Raw genomic sequence first — 24,647 nt, 5'->3', positions numbered from 1 at the left:
AGATCAGGAACAAGGCAAGGTTGCCCACTCTCACCACTATTATTCAACATAATTTTGGAAGTTTTAGCTACAGTGATCAGAGAAGAAAAGGAAATAAAAGGAATTTAAATAGGCAAAGAAGAATTAACACTGTCACTGTTTGCAGATGACGTGATATTCTATATAGAGAATCCTAAAAATGCTACCAGAAAACTATTATGGCTAATCAATGAATTTGGTAAAGAAGCAGCATTAATTAATGAAAAGAAATCTCTTGCATTTCTATACACTAACAATGAAAAATCTGAAAGAGAAATTCAGGAAACACTCCCATTTACCACTGCAACAAAAAAAATAAAATACCTAGGAATGAACCTACCTAAGGAGACAAAAGACCTCTATGCAGGAAACTAAAAGACACTGTTGAAAGAAATTAAAGACAACACAATAAGATGGAGAGGTATACCGTGTCCTTTGATTAGAATAATCAACATTGTGAAAATGACTACATGACCAAAAGCAATCTACAAATTCAATGCAATCCCTATCAAACTACCAATGGCATTTTTCACAGAACTAGAACAAAAAATTTCACAGTTTGTATGGAAACACAAAAGACCCCAAAGAGCGAATGCAATCTTGAGAAAGAAATACAGAGCTGGAAGCATCAGGCTCTCTGGCTTCAAACTATACTACAAAGCTACAGTAATCAAGAGAGTATGGTACTGGCACACAAATAGAAATATAGATCTATTGAGCATGGTAGAAATCTCAGAGAGAAACCCATGCACATATGGTCACCTTGTTTTTGATAAAGGAGGCAAGAATATACAACGGAGAAAAGACAGTCTCTTCAATAAGTGGTCCTGGGAAAACTGGACAGCTATATGTAAAAGAATTAAATTAGAAAACTTCCTAACACCATACACAAAAATAAACTCAAAATGGATTAAAGACCTAAAGGTAAGGCCAGACACTATAAACCTCTTAGAGGAAGACATAAGAAAACTCTTTGACATAAATCATAGCAAGATCGTTTTGAGCCATCTCCTACAGAAATGGAAAGAAAAACAAAAATAAACAAATGGGACCTAATGAAACTTAAAAGCTTTTGCACAGCAAAGGAAACCACAAACAAGATGAAGAAGCAACCCTCAGAATGGTAGAATATATCTGCAAACAAAGCAACTGACAAAGGATTAATCTCCAAAATATGCAAGCAGCTCATGCAGCTCAATATCTAAAAAGCAAACAACCCAATCCAAAAATCTTCAGAAGACCTAAGTAGACACTTCTCCAAAGAAGATATACAGATTGCCAACAAACACATGAAAAGATGCTCTAATTTACCATCACTAATCCCTAATCCTTAGATAAATGCAAATCAAGACAACAATTAGTTATCACTTCACACCAGTCAGAATGGCCATCATCAAGAAATCTAGAAACAATAAATGCTGGAGAGGGTGTGGAGAAAAGGGAACCCTCTTGCAGTGTTGGTGGGAATATAAATTGATACAGACACTATGGAGAACAGTATGGAGGTTCCTTAAAAAACTAAAAATAGAACTACCATATATGACCCATCAATTCCACTACTGGGCATATACCCTGAGAAACCCATAATTCAAAAAGTGTCATGTACCACAATATTCATTGCAGCACTATTTACAATAGCCAGAACATGGAAGCAAGCTAAGTGTCCATTGACAAATGACTGGATAAAGAAGATGTGGCACATATATAGAATGGAATATTATTCAGCCATAAAGAGAAGCGAAATTGAGTTATTTGTAGTGAGGTGGATGGATCTAGAGTCTGTCATACAGAGTGAAGTAAGTCAGAAAGAGAAAAACAAATATGATATGCTAACACATATATTTGGAATCTAAAGAAAAAGTGGCTTTGGTGAACCTATGGGCAGGACAGTAATAAAGACGCAGACATAGAGAATTGTCTTGAGGATACAGGGATGGTGAAGTGTAAGCTGAGATGAAGTGAGAGAGCAGCATTTATATATGTACACTACCAAATGTAAAATAGATAGCTAGTGGGAAGCAGCTGCATAGCACAGGAAGATCAGCTGGGTGTTTTGTGACCACCTAGAGGGGTGGGATAGGGAGGATGGGAGGAAGATGCAAGAAGGAGGGGATATAGGGATGTATGTATACATATAGCTGCTTCACTTTCACTTTGTTATACAGCAGAAACTAGCACAACGTTGTAAAGCAATTATACTCCACAAAAGATGTTTAAAAAAAAGAGAGAGAGAAAGAATGAAAGGAAGGAGGATGGAAGGAAGGAAGAAGGAAAGAAAGAAGGACATCCCTGGTGGCGCAGAAGTTAAGAATCCACCTGCCGGGCTTCCCTGGTGGCGCAGTGGTTGAGAGTCCGCCTGCCAATGCAGCGGACACAGGTTCGTGCCCCAGTCCGGGAAGATCCCACATGCCGTGGAGTGGCTGCGCCCATGAGCCATGGCCACTGAGCCTGTGTGTCCGGAGCCTGTGCTCCACAACGGGAGTGCCAATGCAGGGGACACGGGTTCTATCTCTGGTCTGGGAAGATCCCACATGCCACGGAGCAACAAAACCCGTACACCACAACTACTGAGCCTGCGCTCTAGAGTGCATGAGCCACAAGTGCTGAGCCCGCGTGCTGCAAGTACTGAAGCCCATGCACCTAGCACCTGTGCTCTGCAACAAGAAAAGCCACTGCAATGAGAACCCTGATCACTGCAACGAAGAGTGGCCCCCACTCGCCCCAACTAGAGAAAGCCTGCAGGCAGCAATGAAGACCCAACACAGCCCAAATCAATCAATCAATCAATCAATCAATATATGAACAAAACAGTTGTGTAGACATTTTCTCAAAGAAGACATACATGTGGCCAACAGGCACTTGAAAATTTCAACATCACTAATTATTAAGGAAATGCAAATCAAAACCAATGAGTTATCACCTCATGCTGTGTGAACGGCTGTTATCAAAAAGACAAGAAACAACAAGCATTGGAGAAGTTGTGGAGCAAAGGTAACCCTCATACACTTTTGATGGAAATGAAAATTGTTTCAGCAATTATGAAAAACAGTGTAGAGAATCCAAGCAAATGTAACCCTCATCCACTGTTGATGGAAATGTAAATTGGTTCAGCGATTATGAAAAACAGTGTGGAGAATCCTCAAAATTTTAAGAGTAAAAGTACCATATGGTCCAGGTATTCCACTTCTCTTTATTTATTTATTTATTTTTTTTGGCAAGTATTTTAAAATGTTTATTTTTATATTTTTTTACATTGAACACTTCAGGAAATAAAATAATTACAATGATTCAAATGCATGAATAATTCAAAATGCAATCCCTGGATTCAATAATTATCCTTTATAATTATGCCCAATAAATATTAGAAATGTATGTAGGCACTAAGTCAGCTAACAAAATAAGTAAAATAATCATATAAAGTATAAATCTCAGGACTGGGGAACATGCATGGTCAGTTAAGTCACTTGGCCACTGTAGGTGGTTTTTTAAAAAACATGATTCACATCTGCTTCAATCACATACACATTCATTGCAAGTGTTTTGTTTTGTTTTCTTTTCCTGGCCACACTGCATGGTATGTGGGATCTTAGTTCCCTGACCAGGGATCGAACCCATGCCCCCTGCATTGCGAGCACAGAGTATTAACCACTGGACCACCAGGGAAGTCCTGCAAGTGTTAAATTAGACAATTGATGCTAACAACTTAAAACTATGATCTTAAAAGAAAATTCAGTTTAATACAAAGAAACTCAAGAAGAAAATTTCAGGACCCTTGATCAGAAGCTTTTGATGCCTGTCACACTACGCTAGTGTACACAAAGGTTCAAGTAAGGCTGATAAAGAAGAGTTGTTTCCTTTTCCCTTTGAAGACATGATCCAAGAAATAGGGGAACTGCACATTCTATAGCAACTAGCCATCCATCCATACACTGCTAATAAAGGACTCCTTGCATTAGTAACTAACCACATTTTAAAAGCCTTGGCCAATGTTACAAAAACAAAACATTTAGAGTAATATTTACGAATACAAGCATAATTGTTTTTTTGCCTTCTATAAATAATAATCTTTGAAATGCTAAAAGTGAGTTCCAGCTGTGGTTCTTTTCTGGTGTGGGAAGCTGCAGGTGCACGTGGGATGGTCTACTGATTTACCTTCTCAAAATATTCTTTGGAAGCAGTCGGATGGGGCTTGATTGTAGGAGAATCTGGTGTCCAGTTGGCTGGGCAGACTTCTCCATGGGTTTCTACAAACTGGAATGCCTTCACCAAGCTGAGGGTCTCTTCCACGCTTCGGCCCACTGGGAGATCATTGACGCTCAAATGCTTGATGACTCCGTTGGGGTCAATTATGAAGAGACCTCGTAGTGCAAGGCCGGGACCTTCTAACAGCACACCGTAGTCTCGGGAAATCTGTTTAGTCAAATCTGACAAGAGTGTGATGTGCATGTGGCCCAAACCGCCATTCTGCCTTGGTGTGTTTATCCAGGCCAGGTGGGTGAAGTGGGAATCCACTGACACTGCAACGACTTCACAGTTCACATCATGAAATTCATTGGCTTTGTCACTGAAAGCAATAATTTCTGTAGGTCACACAAAGGTGAAATCCAAAGGATAGAAGAAGAGCACTAAATATTTCCCCTTAAAGTCATCAAGGCTTATTTCTTTGAACTCTCCATTGACAACAGCTGTACCCTTAAAATCGGGCGCATGCTGGGTGACGGCAGGGGCATGGCATGAGGAACTGGTGCTAAAGGCGAATTTTGCTTGAGCAGAGCCAGACCACAGTGCATTTGTCAAGCACGTTCTTCGAGAAGCAGCAGGCCTAAGGGCTGCAGAGGCAGAAATGCCCCAAGGAATGGCACTCACTTGTCGGACAAGCGAAGTCCGGAGCAACCTTCCCGCCACGGCCGCCATCTTCAGGGTGCACAGCACCCCCACTTCTCTTTATTTATCCAAAGAATACAAGAACACTAGTTCAATATGATATATGCACGCCTATGTTCATCACATTATTTTTAATAGTCAAGATATGGAAACAACCTAAGTGTTCATCCATAGGTGAATGTATAAAGAAGATATGGTATATATTTATAATGGAGTACTACTCAGTCGTTAAAGAAGATGAAGTCTTGCCATTTGTGAAGACATGGATGGAATTTGAGGTTATTATGCTAAGTGAAATAAGTCAGATGGAGAAAGACAAATACCATATGATTTCACAAATGTGGAATTAAAAAACTCTAAAAGTAAAACATAATAAATGAACAAACCAAGCAAAAAGAAACATACAGATACAGAGAACAAATTGGCTGCCAGAGAGTAATGGATAGAAAAGGTCAAAATGGGTAAAGGGGGTCAACAGTATGGTGAAAGATTAAAACTAACCCTTTGGTGGTAAGCACACTATATGCACACAGAAGTTGAAATATAATGTTGTACACATAAAACATATAATATTATAAACCAATGTTAATGCAGTTTTAAAAAGTTTAGTACATTGCAACAATAATCAAGACTGTGGTATTGTTGGAGGGATATATGCATAAATCAATGGATTAGAAGAGAGACTTCAGAAAAAGACCCCAAAAATATGCCCAATTGATTAGCTTATAAATGTTTTCATTTCAGGATATATTTAATTTATATAAAATTTGCAAATATAGTAGAGACAGTTCCCATAACCTCCACATCAATTTTCCATATTATTACAGCACATTTGTTACACTTAATGAACTAAAATTGATAGAGTGTTATTAAGTGAAATAGACACTTTACTCAGATTTCCTCAGTTTTTCCCCAATATCATTTTTCTCTGTCAAGAACCTACACTGAATATCACATTACTTCTAGTTATCATGTCTCCTTAGGCTCCTCTTTGTTTTGACAGTTTCTCGGACTTATAATGTTTCTGGTGACTTTAATAGTTTCAAGGAGTATTAGTCAGGCATATTGTAGGATGTTGCAGAATAACTCTGTATGTGTCTAATGATTTTTTTTCTTATGACTAGAGTGGGATAATATGTTTTGGTGAGGAAGACCAAAGAAGTTGAATTCCATTTTCATTACATCACATCAAAGGTACATACTATTAACATGGTGTCACTGTTGATATTGACCTTTATTACAAAGCTAATTAGTGTTTCTCAGATTTCTCCACAATGTATTTCCTCTTTTTTCTCCTGTTCCGTACTCCACTCTTTGGATGAAAGTTATTATGTGCAGCCCATACTCCTCCTCCTTGATGTGCCTGAAAGTAATGGATTGCTCAAAACTTTGATGGCAGTATGTCAAAGGGGCACAGGAGCCAATTGAAAAAGCTCTGAATGGCCAAAGCTGGAAAAATTTGAACAAATAAATGAATAATGCAGTATTGGACTATTACACAAAACATGAAATAGTTATCCATGAATCCAAACTGATATTAATAACTGACTAAAAACAAATGAAGGAGATGAATCTCCCTTAAAAAAGAATTCCAAATAATTTATGTACTACTTAGCCCTCAAGAAGTGGGAGTATAACTCTCTACTCTGTAAGTGAAGGCTATATATAGTGATTTTTCTTCCTAAAGAAAAACAGTAACTTCACAGTGGACAGACCTGACAAACACTATTCATCCCAAATGATCAAAGTCAACATCAATAATGGTAAGTCATGTTGATAGTATGTACCCTTGATATTATTTAAAAAGTATTCTGTTTTCTTTCTCCAAACAAATGCACTCCCTCGGTCTATTTATGACAAAATCATCAGGTAAATCACAACTGAGGGAAATTCTACAAAAGGCCCGACCAGTACTCCTGAAAACTGCCAAGTTTATCAAAAACAGGGAAAGTCTGAAAACTGTCACAGCCAAGAGGAGCTTAAGGAGACATGACTGTTAAATGTAATGTGGTATTCTAGATGGGATCCTCGAAGAGAGAAGATATTAGGAAAAAAGTGAGGAAATCTGAAGAAAGTATAGAGTTTAGTTAATAATAATATATCAGCATTGGTTCATTAAGTGGGGCAAATGTATCATATGAATGTAAGATGCTAATAATAGGGAAAACTGGGTACAAGGTATACAGGGACACTTTGTACCATCTTTGTAATACTTCTGTAAATCTAAAACTGTTCTAAAATTTAAAGTTTATATAAAAATTGTAAAAAATGAATTATTGGTAAAAACAAATGAAATAAATAACTAAACCATTCCAAGTTAACCATTGTTATCATTTTGGGATATTTCCTTTCATTTTCTTCTTATAGGTTTTCCACCTACAGATATACACATAATGTTTTATAAAAATGGAATCAAACTGTATGCAGGGTTCTGTATAAACTGAAAAATTTACACAGAAGAAGATAATATAAATATATACATATTATTTGGGTCCTTATTTAGCATTATAATTATCAAGAACATATGCCTATCATTAAACACATTCTTATTATTTAAATAAATTAAAGATAAAAATATTCCAAAGACCATATATATCAGTTATCACCTGATACAATAATTGGAACAGAATAGACAGTCAAAAATGTTAAGTAAATTAAATGGAATCTTCTATCTTCCCAGAAGCTCACATTGTTTCCTGGACCATATAAGACATGCTTAAGTCTGCTTAAGTATGCTTATACTTAAAAATAGATTTAAAGACAACTTTGAAAGATACTTTAACATTAACTTGGAAACCAAACCCAGTGTTTTTTTTTTATTTTTAGTTTTTATACTTGCTTAAATCTGGTAAATATAAGTGTCATAATCTGTTTTGAGTAAATTTTGAAAAATAAAGACGTGTAAAGAAGTAAAAAATTCACAATTACACCACTCAGTCATTTCTTAATATTCTGGCACACTTCTTTGCTAACTTTTTCTAAATATTTTTTTAAAGAAAAGTTTATTTTAAGGATAAAAAAAAATCCAATACCTTCCTTGTTTATGATGTCATCAGAGCACTTTCATTTTCATTGTTTTTTTTTTGGATAATAGGGTCCTTGCAGAGGGAGAAGACAATGCTAAGGTTTGAGAAATTGAGTCAGTGGAGGGGATGGGAAAGGGTGGGGATGGCAGGAGAGAGGGGTTTGGAGCAGAGTGACCATCCCTCTTTTGCCTAGGACTGAGAGAATTCCTGGAATGCAAGTCTAAAACCAGGAAAGCCTAGACAAACTGGTGAAGCTGGTCATCCTAGCAGGGAAAGGGGATTCTTACATTAGATTTTATATTTTCTGGACCTTCCATAAGTGTCACAGAAGATATTCTATAGATTCAAATATACTACCATAAACGGAAAGCTGGTTCGTTTATGATTACTCACCTGATTATCCAGGCAGTGGTCTCATCAAGGAAGCTTGGGGTCATGGTCCACCACAGAACTGCCTTTCTAAGTCGGTAGAAGTCATCACCATTTTTAGATCCTCCAAAACTGCATCATTCCAGCTATTGGATATTCTTCATCTGTATGAAGAGTTCTCACTAAGAAAAAACGGTCTAAAATTTAATTCCTTTCTCCCTATTCATTCTTCTGACTGCCTCTCCCTTTCTCTCCTCCAGTAATAGTTTGGTAATTATCCTTACCAACAGCACATACTCTAGCACTCTCATCAGAACTTGTCTTCTCTCACCCCTCACTTCCCTAGCCTACTTCCTCCTCAAAAGACCACAAATTTAAACGAAATTAGAAATATTTGTTGGACACAAAAATGTATCCTGTATACTGGGATGACAGTGTAATGAAGCAAGAATTCAAAGCTAGTTTCTACTGCTTTATCAGACCAGTTCATGGACTGGAAATTAATGCACAGTGATCACTCACCCATCAATCTTTTTATTCTATGGCAATATGATAAAATTAAAAATGCTGACTCATCACTGTTTTAATTTACTTGCAGGTGACCGGGTGGTTTCATGATACGCCCACTTAAGAATCACACACACAAGATATTTGTATGAATCCACACATCACTGAAGGTCTGAGAAGCAGAGTGGAGTGGAATTAAGTCACAACAAGACATGGGAAACAACTTAACACTGAACATTTACAACCTAAATGCTGTCCAACAATTCTACCAGCAGCAATTTTTCACTTGTCCACTTCTGTAGGCTCCATTCTTGCACCTTCTTCCATGGCCCCATTCATCGCTTCTAGATGTTTTGCGTCCCCTCTTTCTAGGCACCTTTCCCTTAGGCATCACCCACCACACATACAACATGTACTCACATCACTACTGCCCCACATCTATCTTAAGTTAGGCTCTGCACCTTCTTCTACACAGACTAATTAATGGGCTCTGCTAAACAGTGGACCACACTTTAGAAGCACAAAAGAACCAGCAGAGGCCTTAAATGTTTAATATGTTTAATATCATGATTCTCCTTTTCCCCAGTATTCTCTTAGGGAGGAAGAGATCAATAAACACACTTACTTCCACACACTGGTATGAGTTATGACACTCACTATAGAAGACAAAGCAACCATAGTATATTCCTTTTAAAATGTTTTCCTCTCTCTATTACAAAACCACATATATACTCAAATTTCCTACAATGAAGAGATATTAGTTTCGTACATTAAGAACTAAAACATGTTATTTCAAAAAAAAGTTTTTGAAAAGATATTTCTGCACAAGCCAAACTTATGAACTGCATCAAATTAACTGATCTGAAATACACACACATATATGCAATTGCAATCATGACACAGGGATGGCCATGATATCCTGTTGCAGAGTAATATGTTATTACACAATCTTGTTTTTGCATAAGTAAAACATGACAGAAACAAAAGACATACACACACATACATGTAGGTATGTCCATGAAATTTATAGCCAAAATTCATATGATTGGAACTTTTGTAACATAACGTTCCTCCCAAAATATTGTATTGTAAGATCCCCTGTCTGAGAGGGTTTTAATTATGAATATATATTCATATAAATTAATGCATACTTAGGAGCTTGGGTATGTTGCAAAATTATTATTTGGCAAATACCTTTTGCAACACATTGCATTAGTGTTCCACATTATTTTCTACCCTTCCCTGTGAAAGGATTATACTTTCCTACTCTATTGATATCAAGTTTGATATTTACATTCCATGCCTAAGCTCTTAGAGACATCTTTGCATGGTTCTATCATTCCTCCTTATTGTATAATAAGAGCAGCTGGTATCAGATAAGGGCTGCTCCTCCAACCTAGATTCTAGAATGAAAATGATATAGAGAAGAACCCCAAAGCCAACAAGTAACATTTTTTTGTTATTGTAAGTTATTGAATTTTGGGGGCTGTTTCTTCTCAAAGTATAAACTAGCAAAAACTAATAGATCATGGTAACTCTTATTTTAGAATATATCTTGGAATTATATATTACATTCACATTGACACCTGAAAGAAATTCCAAACTGTTTAAGCTGAAGTTTGAAATAGTTACAAATTCTGTTGATGTGGGGCGGGTGATTGGGGAACTGGCAGAAAGAGTGACTTTGCAGCCATTTTGCAGCTTCAGACCACTAGGAAAAGACCTTCTACCAACCTAAACTCTTGAAGTCTATACCTGTGAGCTATATTGGAGTCATCAACCTAAGGTAATCAGAATGTAGGAAATCCAAATTTCACTGTGAACTCTTTTAAAAAATATTCTGTGGGTCATACATAACTTGTAAAGCATCATAATACCCTCTAACTGGAGTGAAATTGCTCTGTATTCCAAGTAATTGAGAGGAACATTAAATTGGAATGTTTATTAACATTCCAATTTAATGTTTATTAACATCCCTTGGCAAATCTTGTTTAGGGAAATAAGTAATTAATAGTATTAGGCTAAGCAATAGTTATGTGTTGCTGCATTAATAGTATACTTACATAATAGGAAGCCATTATGCACAGGTTTAGCATCTGTGAGGACTGGAAATAATGTGCTGGCTATAAGAACTTCACAATTTGTAAAGGGTGGCCTTTGTCAAAATACAGAGTGTTTTAAAATATACTCATTTCATTCTTAAAAGTTTCATGTTACAAACCTAAGACAAGATGTTAAAAGGACAAATCTTATGTAGGAGAAAAACTTAGTGAATAGATTTACATACTCTGAAAAAAATTTCATGCTTGAGTTTTTCAAAATTATATTTTAATTACAAAAGTAATACATAGTATAAAAATCAATACCAAACGCATATGTAAAAAAGTGAAAGTCTCATTTCACCTCCCCCAATGTGAATCTCTCAGAGGCAGCCATTTTTAAAAGTTTGGAATCTATCTATCTACGTGCGCGCACACACACGCACACAACACACACACGCACACAAATATATACATATCTATAAATAACATAAGCTTTTTCCTACTTAAACTATACATTTTATTCAATTATTTGCTTTCTTTACTAATCATTATAACAGAGACATCTTTCCATGTCAGTACATTGAGCTCCTCCCTCACTGTTTCTCAAAGTTGCATAGTATTACAGTGTGAATACCTCCATAAAGTATTTGACAATTACCTGTTTGTGAGTGCTTAAGCTATTACAAATACTTTTTTTTCTTTTACCAGCCATGCTGCAATGTATATTCTCATACATTATCAATTTAGAATATCACAAAAAAATCCACAATCCAGAAGTAATGCTATTAAACCCTAAGCAAGATCCGATAATTTGGTCTCCTTGCTCACATGGGAGAAAAATGCATGAAGATGCCTACATGAGCACTCTTAGGTAGCACTCTTAGGATCGTGATGGTGATGAGGTAATAATGATAACTCATATTTAGTGAGTACTCATGTGCCACACACTTTACACTTTTAAACTTATTTACTTGTCACAAAAACCCTATAAGGTAGACACCACAATATCTCATTAATTCTAAGATTCATATCTTTTAATGTTCTAACACCTCTGAAATCAAGATGTGCATCATTTTATTTGGAAGTGATTTTTCTGCCATAGTGGCATAAATCGTAATAGTGTAGCTTACTATTGATTGGATTTGATAATACACAGTATCGTTATTATTTCATAGATGAGGAAACTGAGGCTCCGAGGACTAAAGTACCCTATCCAGCATCAGGCAGCTAGTAATTGGCAGAGGTGCGATTCTTACCCAGACAATCTGACTTGAATCTGTGCTTTTAAATGCTCTTCCTGAAGTGCAGGAAAGTGGAACAAATGTTGAACAACAATCCACCCCCCCAACACACACACACACCAAAATTTAACACTGGTTATAATTATCCAGTAGATTTAGAGATGATTTTTATTTACTAATACTCTTCCATAATTTTCTACCTTGAATTAGTTTTTTTTTTAACTTATGGAAAATCCCGTACACTCATACAAAAGTAGAGAGAATAATAATAATGAACTCCCCCATGTTCCCATCACCCAACTTCAGTAATTATCAATCCATCTATTCCCTAATCCATTAGTCAATACCAATTATTTTCAGGCAAATCCCAGATATCATATTATTCCATATGTAAATATATCTGAATTAATCCCTAAAGACAAAGATTCTTTTAAAACATAACTATGATCCTATTTTCACATAGAGAACTAACAATAATTTCTTAATATCATAAAATATTCAGTGTCCAGATATCCCTAATTGCTACTACAAATAAAGCTTAATGAATACATTGTATGTATGTGTGTGAGTATGTTTACATTTCTATTAGTAATTGTGTTGGATAAGTTCCTCAGATAGTATTTCTAGGCCATAGAGTAACAGGTTTTCAGATTTGTTACATAAACCAAATTGCCTAATACAAAACTGTTTTGCTAACTTACACCCTTAACAACACTGTTATTTAGTGTCAGTTTTCCTAAACCCTGCACAACACTGGGGATAAACTATCTTTTCCCATTCTTGTCAATCTTAATATGCTATCCTGTTTTATTCATGTGTGTTTATTATTGAAGGCAATTGACTTTTTCAAAAGATTACTGCTCCTGTGTGTAAATAGTGTCTTCTGAGTCTTTGCCCATTTTTCCATATTTTTAACAGCTCTTTGCACCTGTCAGGAAGGCTAACAGAGAACTGGCTCAGGAGCCAAACTGCTTACATTAGAATTCAGGTTCTGGAGCAAAGAAAAAGTGTAAACAGGAAAAGAAAGAACAAGAATAAGGAGGAAATAGAGAGTGAAAGAGGACCAGCAAAACAGGACCGGAGCGTCTCAGGATCCTCCCACTTCACTGGCCCTGTTCCTTGCTTCCCCCACCCCTACCTCTAGCGGCATGCTGGTCAGTTCAACGTCCCCCTGGACAAAAGAAGAATCATAAGGAACTGTGTCCAATCTCATCTTCCCTTACTGACTCCCACCAGGTGTTCAAATTTAACTTACCGGACAGTAGCTGTCATAAGGCTGCCTGCCACGCTCCACTTCGCCAACTTCTGTGCCTTGGCCACAGGATCTAAGCTTTCTGGTAGGCTCCAGCTCACCCAGGCTGCCCAACCAGTGCCCTTATTGGTGCCAGGGCCATCCACTAACCTGTCACCAACACTTGCTCCCACAGCATTCACTGGAAGCGCAGACCCCAGCTCAGGTCAGAATCCCGACACCCAGTTTGTGTCCAGAGGTTCCCACGTGACTTGTTTCCCAGGCAATGGTTCCTTCCTCCCGGATGTAACCCACCCCAAGGAATGCGGAGAGTGCTTCCCAGAGGTACAGCTCAAATAGCTGTGACTAGCGAAATGCAGAATAGCCTGCTGGAAGTGTTGTCTATTTCTATGGCATTAAACTGGGAATTATAAAGAAAGGAATGAAAGGAATTGGAGACTTTCACCAAGAACTATGCATAGCTCTGTATTGTTAGGATTCTTAGGATGAGTGTGTGTTATTTTGTAATTAAATCAACAAAGGGAAAACAAATTGTAATGAATAAATAACAATGGATTATGTATACAGGAAAATCCAATGATGACAGCACCCTATGTAGCTTTAGAACTATGTAATATTTTATAAGAGGGGTAATAGCAATGTGAAAATGTCCGTTCAGAATTCAAGCAGGAAGAATCTTCACAAAAGGGATTTTGAAAAGCCCTCTTTTACTGTCAGAGGGCCTAGGAGAATCTGATATTCTGAGCACTTCTGTCAGAAAGACAGAGCTGCTGCATGTTGAATGTACATCAGAGTTAACCAAGACAAAGAACCTCTTGTGATCAGTAATAATGTCAAGTCCCTAAAGAAGAAACAGAGAAAGCCATGAAGATAAAAAATTAGGAGACTCAGACTTTGCAGAAATATTAAGCACAGGGACTCTGAAGCCATGCTACCTTGGTCAGAATTCAGATCTGCTCTTTACTAAGTTATGGGACATTTGGCAAGTTGCTTTATCTGTGCCTCAGTTTCTTCATCTGTTAATGGCTTGTCATAAAAATTAAATTAAACAAGTTAATATTTAAACAATGTCTGGCTAGTGGGAAGTCCTATGTTTGTTAAATAAATAAGTAAAATGTGGAACACAGAGAGACAAAATGTGCCAGAACAGGCCTATTAGCCACACTTAGTAATAGGAGCCACATGAGTAAACTGTTTATTGAGTTCATGGTTATGGAGTCAACAAAGCTTTTTGGCATTCACATAAAATTTAGAGATGACCAACTGCACTAGCACCAGATGGGCCTCACCTGTGTATCAGAATCAAGTTTTGGTACTGAGGATGGGTTAAACCAAGTAAGCATCTCCACTTATACAACTATGTTCTTATGAGATACATTTATGTCCTGTTCTGTTAGAGCCTTGGGCAAACACAAAATGTCCAGCCACCTATCATTCCTAAGTAGGGAGGGAATACAAGAAGACCCTTAGATATGATGCAAATGTAGCATGTCTGGCACATGGCAAGATCACAAATATTTTTAAAAATCAGATCTTTTGTAAAAGTGTTAGGGATTTTTTTTATTGGAGTAAAATTGCTTTACAATGTTGTGTTAGTTCTGCTGTACGAGGAAGTGAATTAGCTATATATATACTTATATCCCCTCCCTCTTGGACCTCCCTCCCACTCCCCCAACCCACACATCTAGGTCATCACAGAGCACTTGATATAGCTCATATTTCCCTTCTCAGAAGCTTATGGCGCTCTATAAACAAGTAACAGATGTGCCATGAACATTCCTTCTTAGATGGTTCAATGGTCTAAACTTTTTCAAACACAGCACATTCCGTTTCCAGCTCCCTACTCACCCTGCTTTGGGACACAGTGACACTCATTTTAGTTAAAGTAAATCATGGCAATTAAAAAGAAAATGCTCTCCTAAGATAAAAAGGCTCCAGTCATTGGCTCAAAAGGAGTAGGGTCTAAGTTTGTTAATCAGATAGTAGGAGAGAGGGATGGGAATACCATTAAGAAAATTAGCCCTTGAGGTCTGCACTGTGCAATATAGTGACCGCTGGCCAGAGGAGACTCTTTAGCATTTGAAATGTAACTAGTTCAATTTGAGATGGGATGTTAGTATAAAGTGCACACCAGATTTCTTAAGCTAATTACAAAAATGTAAACTATTTCACTCATAACTTGCTTTTTAATATTGATTATATGTTGCAATGATAGTAATTTGGAAATAGTAGATTAACTAAAAATATTATTTAAATTAATTTTACTTATATTTCTTGCACTTTTTAAATATGATTGTTAGAAAATTTTAAATTGTAAACGTGGTTCACTTTATATTTTTGTTGGGCAGCATGGCTCTAAGACCTAAGTTTATTTAAACATGGATGTTATAGACTAAATCTACAATTGCAAAAGTAGGGAGTGTACATGCCAAGAGATATGCAAGATGATCCAATAGTCTGTGGAAAAATGTATTAGAACATCGATTCTTATTTATTTCTCATCTCATCTTTTTAAATCTTTATTTGTATATGTTTTATAATGTAATACTGTGAGTACAGAAATACACGTTTTATATATATAAGTATGTATATGTGTATATGCATATATGAAACACTTTTTAAATATTTACACTTTTTCTGGTGACAAAGGTGAAAGAACTTTTCTCAACCGTGCAAGCTCCTTTCTGACTTAAGGTTTTTTCACTTGCTATTTCCTCTGCCTGAAACATCTGTCTCTAGATCTTTGAAAAATTGACTCCATTTTGATGCTTGTGTCTTGATTCATATGTTACCCAGTATGGGCTTCTCTCTAATCTTCGAGCCCTATACAACCATTGCAGTCAGTATCATTTTCCTTCATCACCCTGTTCTATTTTCTTTTTAACAGTTCTCTCTGAAATACTCTTGTTTACTTGTTTATTTAAATATAAACTAGAAATCATCCAGAACATTACTCTTTTGTTCCACTGAGCTCCATTTTAGAAGAAAAAGCACAGGAAGTGGAGCCAGACAGATCCAGAGTATGAAGTTCAGACTAAGAGAATAGAGAACCATGAATTTGTCATTTAGTGTAATCAACCGAGAGTGAAATTCAACCAGGTCCCTGAAGGGGCTCTCTATTGCAGCACAGCAGTGCCTTTATCACCAGTTCTAGGCTTCCAAAGAATACTGCTGATGCTAATTTAGCTGCAAAGGGAGGTGTCCTGTATGGCTGGCATAAACTTTTCAGGGTTTGTAAAGGAACTTTCATACATCATTTTTTCTGTGAAAAATAAAATAAAAAACATTCCAAGTATCAAAAGTCAGAATGAACTCTGGATCTAGGCTGCCTAGTTATGGATTCTAGCTCTACCATTTATTAGTTATGTTATTAGCTCAAGTTATTTAACATTTCTGAGCCTCAATTTTTTCATCTTTAAAATAGGGATTGTACCCTTCTCATAGTTTTTTTGTGTGTGTGTGAAGAGTTAATATGTGTAATAAACATAATAATGTCTGGCATGTAGGTAATATATGAATACAAATTAAAAATAAGAGACAAAAAAGATTGGGAAACCAATACATAACCAACACATAAACCAACATATAACTACATCCCTGGCCTAAAGTGAATCAAATGCATGAACACTGCCAGAGACCTCATCAAGGTATTTAAGGTAGGGAAATGTTGTGAAATGATTGTATTGTAAAGCTGACAGGATTGTAATGTCCTTAGAAAATAAGGACAGACTCCTCAGAGATCTGAAGCAAGGATGCTCACACATACACACACAGAAAGTGAAATCCAACCAGACTAAGGCGAAGAAATGCTAACCAGAGCTAATAGAGTAGGTGTCAGTAAATGATAGCTCAAGGACCAAATCTGATCGGCAAGCTGTTTGAATATAGTCAGAGAACTAAGAATGATTTATACATATTTAAATAGTTGAAAAAATTAAGAGAATTACATTATGTGACATGCCAAAATTATATGAATTTAAAATTTCAGTATCCAAAAATAAAGTTTTATTGGAACACAGTCATAATCATTCACTTACATGTTATCTATGGCTGCTTTCACACTACAACTACAGGGTTGTAATTATTTTCCATCTCATGTTGTTTTATGCAAGACTAACTTGCAATACATTAGGCATCAAAATTATCACTGAGAAACCCAAATGAACATGAAATAACTAGGAAATCACCACAGTTGTATTTAACAATGAGCCAAATAATCCCAAGCTTTCTTAAACTTATACTAGGTTCTTCAAAGGCCTGAAGAGAATTACTAAGGTACATACTAGGTATTAACTAAATACATGATTTACCTGATTACCTAAGGGAGTAATCTTATCTACATAGGATTAAAAGACAAATGCATACAAAATAAAAATAAATGTATGTTATTGAGTACACATCATATAAAGATGTAAGTTGTGGCAATCACAACACAAAACTTGGTAGGATAGAGTTTTATAGGAGTAGAATTTTTGTATGCTATTGAGGTTAAGTTGGTATCAATTCAAACTAGATTGTTGTAAATTCAGGACATGAAATGTAATCTTTATTGTAACCACACAAAAAATCATAAACATTATAATAAAAAAATGAGAAGGGAATAAAAATGGTTGAATCCAAAAAAACAAACTAAATGCAAAAGAAGGCAATAATGGAGGAAATAAGGTACAAAGAGTGTATAAGACCTAATAAAAGCAAATAAATAAGTACCTGAAGTAAGTCCTTTCTTACCAGTAACTACTTCAAATGTAAATGGATTAAACCCTCCAATCAAAAAGCAGAGATGGGCAGAATGGATTTAAAATTAAAATGATAATACTATGTCCCATCTACCAAAAACTCACATTAGATCCAAAGACACAAAGAAGCTGAAAGTGAAAGGATTGAAAAAGCTTACAAATAGTAAGCAAAAGATTGCTGGGGTGGCTATCTCAAAATAGAATTTAAGTCAAATGTTGTTACAAGAGGCAAAGAAGAACTAGATAGATAGATAGATAGGTAGATAGATAGATAATAAATAGATAGATAAAACAATTAATTCATCAAGAAGATATAATTAGGGCTTCCCTGGTGGCACAGTGGTTGAGAGTCCAGTCCGCCTGCCAATGCAGGGGACACGGGTTCGTGCCCCGGTCCAGGAATATCCCACATGCCTTGGAGCAGCTAGGTCCGTGAGCCATGGCTGCTGAGCTTGCGCGTCCGGAGCCTGTGCTCTGCAACGGGAGAGGCCACAACAGTGAGAGGCCCACGTACCGCAAAAAAAAAAAAAAAAAAAGAAGATATAATTATAACCATATAGGTATCAAATAATAGAGCTCACAAATATATGACACACAAATATTGACTGAATTGGAGGGACAAATAGACAGTTCCATAATAAATCAATAAAGAAATAGGACATGAATGACATTATAAATTAACCAGCCTTAAAAGACATATATAGACTATCCTAAAACAGCAGAATACACATTCTTCTCAATTGCACGTGGAACATTCTTAAGGATAGATCATATGTTAGGCCAAACACTACACTTAATATTTTTAAGAAAATTAAAATTATATCAAGTATGTTTTTCAGCCACAGTGGTATGAATAAAATTAGAAATAAATTACAAGAAGAAAACTGGAAAATGCACAAATATGAGGAGGTTAAACAACATGATACCAAACAAGGAATAGGTTAAAGAAGAAGTTTTAAAAGAGAAATCTAAAAATATCTTGAGACAAATGAAAATGGAAATACAACATGTCAAAACTTATTAGATGCAGCAAAAGCAGTTCTAAGTGGGGCGTTTATAGCAATAAATCCTTACATTAAGAAACAAAAGGTCAGTGATATCAGCATCATGACAACATAAAGTCATTTCCTCTTCTCTCCCATTTGATTCAGTTATTTGGCTATCCATAAGGAAGCAGAGGTGCCTCTGCACAGCACATGAAGATTCTCAATGGATCTTTCCACCTGTGCCTCTTTCAGCTGACTTGGACCTTGGAGGAAGCTGAGGAGCCCAGGGACATGGCAGCAGAGGTAGCTGTGGGACAGCTGTGACCTTGCTGGTAGAGAAGTTGGAGGGTGAAAGATGTGAGTGGGGTTCTGTCAGTCCATAGGTGCTTCAGTTGGAGGGAACTGTTGTTCACTTTGAGGAGAGACTGCAGTGACTGTGCAGGGGGAAAGGAAAGGGAAGAAGCAGACAAAAAGAACTGAAGGAACACATTTCCTGCTGTCTGCCCTGGGATTATAGCAAGTGGTTCACCCACGGGATATTGGGACTCAAACACCCAAGGATTTCTCTACCAGGCCAAGGACACACCCAAAACCCGAGGTGCTAAGCACACACCTCCCCCCACTCTGCCACCAGCCTTTTTTAAACTCCAGCTTTTTACAAAATAATGTTTTTCTCAAATTTAGTAGCAAATCAGCTCTTCTAAAAGAAATAAAAAATCTATGCAATACTTTCACATTCTGGAAAACAACAGAAAGCCTTCTAATTACCAATCTGCTGAACTGTTAGAAACAAAGTAAACAAAACCTACTGAAATAAGGAAGGTGTTTGCTAATTCAAATGCTACAAAACCCTAGGACAAATAGTAAAAGCAAAGCTATACAGACAAAATCACACAAATGCTACAGCAGAGACACATTTCCATGAACAGTATGAAAAATCATGGTACAATGATATCACAAAAAGAAAACAATTCTCCAGCAACCAAACTCAAAGGCATGGAATATTGCAAACAAACTGATAAAGAGTTCAAAGTAGCTCTTATAAAGAAACTCAAGGAGCTACAAGAAAACTCAGAAAGGCAATACAGTGAACTCAGGAATAAAACTAATGGATAGAGAAATATTTTATCAAAGAAATTAAAATTCTTTTTTTTTTTTCAGTATGCAGGTCACTGTTGTGGCCTCTCCCGTTGTGGAGCACAGGCTCCGGACGCACAGGCTCCGGACGCACAGGCTCAGCAGCCATGGCTCACGGGCCTAGCCGCTCCGCAGCATGTGGGATCTTCCCGGACCGGGGCACGAACCCGTGACCCCTGCATCGGCAGGCAGACTCTCAACCACTGTGCCACCAGGGAAGCCCAAAGTAATTAAAATTCTAAAAAAGAACCATTTCGCCTTTTGGTTTGCATGGGTGGGCCAGCTTGCCGCGGGGAGAGTGAGGGCTCTTGAGGCCGCTCACGATGGAGGAACTGGAGCAAGGCCTGCAGATGCAGCCGTGGGCATGGCTACAGCTTGCCGAGAACTCCCTCTTGGCCAAGGCTTATATCACTAAGCAGGGCTATGCCTTGTTGCTTTCAGATCTTCAACAGGTGTGGCCTGAACAGGTGGACACTAGTGCGATCAGCCAGCAAGCCAAGGAGCTGAACAAACACCTGACTGCTCCTCCTGAGGCTTTTCATTGTCATTTGTATGACCTGCTTTGCCCACTGTTGAAGGACAGTGCTTGCCCTGGCAAAGCTACATTCTCCTGTGATCATGTGGCAGAGGTGCTGATACTCCAGGTGTGCAGTGAGCTCTCTGGTCTCCCATTCTATTGGAATTTCCACTGCATCCTAGCTAACCCTTCACTGTTCTCCCAACATTTGATTTGTCCTCTGATGGGCATGAGTCTGTCACTGCAGTGCCAAGTGAGGGACCTAGCAACATTGCTTTGTATGTAAGATCTAGAGATCCAGGACTACCAGGACAGTGGGTCTACGCTGAGCCGAAATCAGTTGAAGACAGAGCCATTTGAAAAGAATTCCTTCTTGGAACAATTTATGGTAGAGAAAATACCAGAGGTATGCAGTGTTGGTGATGGAAAACCCTTTGTCACAAATCTACAGAGTCTGTATATGGCAGTCACCAGACAAAAGATCCAAGTGGGACAGAAGCTTCAAGGCACTGGAGATCCCCAGACCTCAAGCAGTGCCTCCTCACAAGGAACAGATAGCCAACTTCTGAATCAGCCAGAAGAGCAGGTCTCCTCAGCACCATCCTTCCCAGTGCCTGAAAAAGAGCCACAGTTACTTCAGGCCCTATGCAGAGACCTCAGTTGTTGAAGGTCAAGAGGTAGAAGCTAGGGTCTCCTCAGAGACCCTCTCCTCTCTTTAGCATGGAATGAAAAGCACTCACACTCTCCTGAAAAAGAAAAAAAAGAACCATTTCAAAATTCTGGAGCTGAGGAACACAAAAAACAAGGTGAAGAATGCATTAGAAAGCACTGGAAATAGAGCAGACCAATGTGGAAGAGAGACTTAGTGAGTTCAAATACAGAAAACTAGAAATGATACAAGTAGAAGAGGAAAGAGAAATAAGATATAAAAACCATGGGGGAAATGCTATGAGAGCTATCAGACTCTTTTAGGAAGGGCAACATTAGGATAATGGATATCTCAGAAGAAGATTGGGAGAAGGGAGTAGAGAGATAATTCAATGAAGCAATAGCTGAGAACCTCCCAAACTTGGGGAAGGAACTGAATATATAAGTCCTTGAAGCTAAGACAACACCTAATTACTTCAATGCTAAAAACCTCCAACATGCATAAATTAAAATTGTCAAAAGTCAATGACAAAGAAATAATTTTAAAGGCAGCCAGGAAAAAAAGGATAGTAACCTAGAAAGGAAACCCCATTAGGTTATCAGTAGAAATCTTATAGTCCAGGAGGGAGTGGAATGGAATTCTCAACATATTGAAAGCTAAAATCTATAACCCAAGAATACTCTATTGAGCAAAGTTATGATTCAGATCTGTAGGAAAAATAAAGGTTTCACACACAAACAAAAGTTGAGGTAGTTCATCTACACTAGATATGCCTTACAAGAGATGTTGAAATAAGCTCTTCTACCAGAAACAAAATAGCAAAAATACACAAAACTGTAAGCAAGGTAACAAAGAGACAGAACAAGAAAATTGCAAATCTTTATCAGAAAAGGTTTTCAAAAACTTTACTACAGTATAAAGTTTAAAGGGAGGAAAAATAAAGCTAAAAAATAACTATAGCTATCTCAGTTTAGTAACAAACTCACAACATAAAAAGGGATCATTTAACACAACAATAACATAAGAGGGGAAGAAGAAAAGGACAGAACTTGTTCAGGTAAATGAAGATTAGATGTTGCCAGCAGAAAAATGACTGTTTTATCTATGAAATTACACACAAGCCTCAGGGTAACCACAAAATATAAATATAGAGCAGAGACCCAAAAAAAAGCACAAAAAAGAGGAAACAATAAAACATCATTAAAAAATAAATAAAAATGGCAGATGGAAACACAAGAGAAAAGGAACAATGGAGATATAAAGCAATCAGAAAGCAAAAGATAAAATGGCAATACTGTCTCATCTATCAATAATCACCTTAAATATAAATTGATTGAATTCACCCATCAAAAGACAAAGAGTGGATGGAAGGATGAAGAAACAAGACTCAACTATATGCTGCCTCCAGGAGACACATCTCAGCTGTAAAGGCAAACATAGATTAAAAGTGAAGAGAAGGAAGATTATACTCTAAGCATAAAAGCAAATATCAGCCAAAAGAAAGTGGTGTAGCCATACTCATATCAGGCAAAAGAGATTTCAAGCCAAAAAAGGAAAAAAGAGACAAATGTGGATAGTATATAATAATAAAGGGGATATTTCATCAAGAAGACATAACAGTGAATAATATATATGTACCTAACATAAGAACACCAAAATATATAAAGTGATTATTAACAGGCTAAAAGGGATACAATTGACAGCAACACAATAATAGTATGGAAATTTAAGACCCCACTTATATCAATGGATAGATCATCCAGACAGAAAGTCAGCAAGGAAATTGCAACCTTAAATAAAACATTAGATCAGATGGCTTTGATAGATTTTTACAGAATATTCCATCCAAATGCAGCAGAATACACATTCTTATGAAGTGCAAATGGAACTTCCTCAAGTATAGTCCATATGCTGAGAAACAAAACAAAATAAATTTAAGAAGGTTGAAATCTTACCAAGAACGTTTTCTGATCACAATGGTATGAAACCAGAAATCCACTACAAAAAGAAAACTGAAAAAAAGTAACAAATATGTGGAGACTGAAATACACGCTGCTGAACAGCTATTAGGTCAACAAATAAATCAAAAGAGAAAAAACTATGCAAAGAAAAATAACAAATGAAAATATGACATACCAAAACTATGGAACATAACAGAAGCAGTACCAAGAAGGAAGTTTATAACAATGCAGACCAACTCAAAAAATAAGAAAAATCTCAAACAAACAATCTCATCTTACAGCTAAAGGAAGTAGAAAAATAAGAAAAAAAGAAGCCCAAAGTCAATAGAAGGAAAGAAATAATAAAGATCAAAGTGGAAATAAGTGAAATAGAGACTAAAAAGATAATAGAAAGAGGAATGAAACTAAAAGCTGGTTCTTAGAAAAGGTAAACAAAGTTGAAAAACCTTTAGATAGACTTACTGAAAAAAATAGAGAAGGCTCTGACAAAATCAGAAGTAAAAGAGGAGAAATGAAAATGAATATCACAGAAATACAAAGAATTATAAAATAATATGATGAGTATCTATACACTAACAAATTCAACAACCTAAGGGCAGAAGTTTTCATGAGTGAAATTTACCAAACATTTAAAGAAAAATTAACACCTAACCTTCTTAAAATATTCCAAAAAATTGAAGAAGTAGGAAAGCTTCCAAATTCATTCTATGAGGCCAGCATCACTCTGATACCAAACCCAGGCAAGGACAACAAAAAAAAGAAAATTGCAGGCCAATATCTCTGATAAGCATAGATGCAAAAATCCTCAATGAAATATTAGCAAACTAAATATGACAATATATTAAAAGGATAACACACCATGATAACATGGGATTTAATCCAGGAATGCAGGGATGGCTGAATTTCCACAAATTAATCAACATGATACAGGACATTAACAAAATTAAAAGTAAAAATCATATGATTATGTCAATAGACACAGAAAAACCTTTGACAAGATTCAACACCCCATTATGATTAAAAACTCTCAATAAAATGTGTATAAAGGGAGGATATCTTAACATAATAAAGGCCGTATATGACAGACCCACAGTTAACATCATACTCAATAATGAAAAACTGAAAGCTATCTCTTCAAGATCATAAACAAGACAACAATGCCTACTTTTGTCTGTCTTATTCAACATAGTATTGGAAGTCCTACTCATACTAATTAAGCAAGAAAAAGAAATAAAAGATAACCAAGTTGGAAAGGGAGAAGTAAAACTATCACTAGTTACAGATGACATGATTTTATTTATAGAAAACCCTAAAGATAA

General features: G+C 36.6%; 2 pseudogenes; one reads left to right on the top strand and one right to left on the bottom strand.

Moving 5' to 3' along the window:
- Positions 1-3,231: 3,231 nt before the first annotated feature.
- LOC132513716 (thioredoxin-dependent peroxide reductase, mitochondrial-like) lies at positions 3,232-13,545 on the bottom strand (annotated as a pseudogene).
- A 6,979-nt stretch (positions 13,546-20,524) lies between these two features.
- On the top strand, positions 20,525-21,399 carry LOC132513923 (non-homologous end-joining factor 1-like; annotated as a pseudogene).
- The last annotated feature ends 3,248 nt before the right edge of the window (positions 21,400-24,647 follow it).

This window comes from Lagenorhynchus albirostris, chromosome X (genome assembly GCF_949774975.1).
Source record: "Lagenorhynchus albirostris chromosome X, mLagAlb1.1, whole genome shotgun sequence".
Lineage (NCBI taxonomy): Eukaryota > Metazoa > Chordata > Mammalia > Artiodactyla > Delphinidae > Lagenorhynchus > Lagenorhynchus albirostris.
Note: the sequence above shows the minus strand (reverse complement) of the source record. Positions and strands in the feature narration are given on the sequence as shown.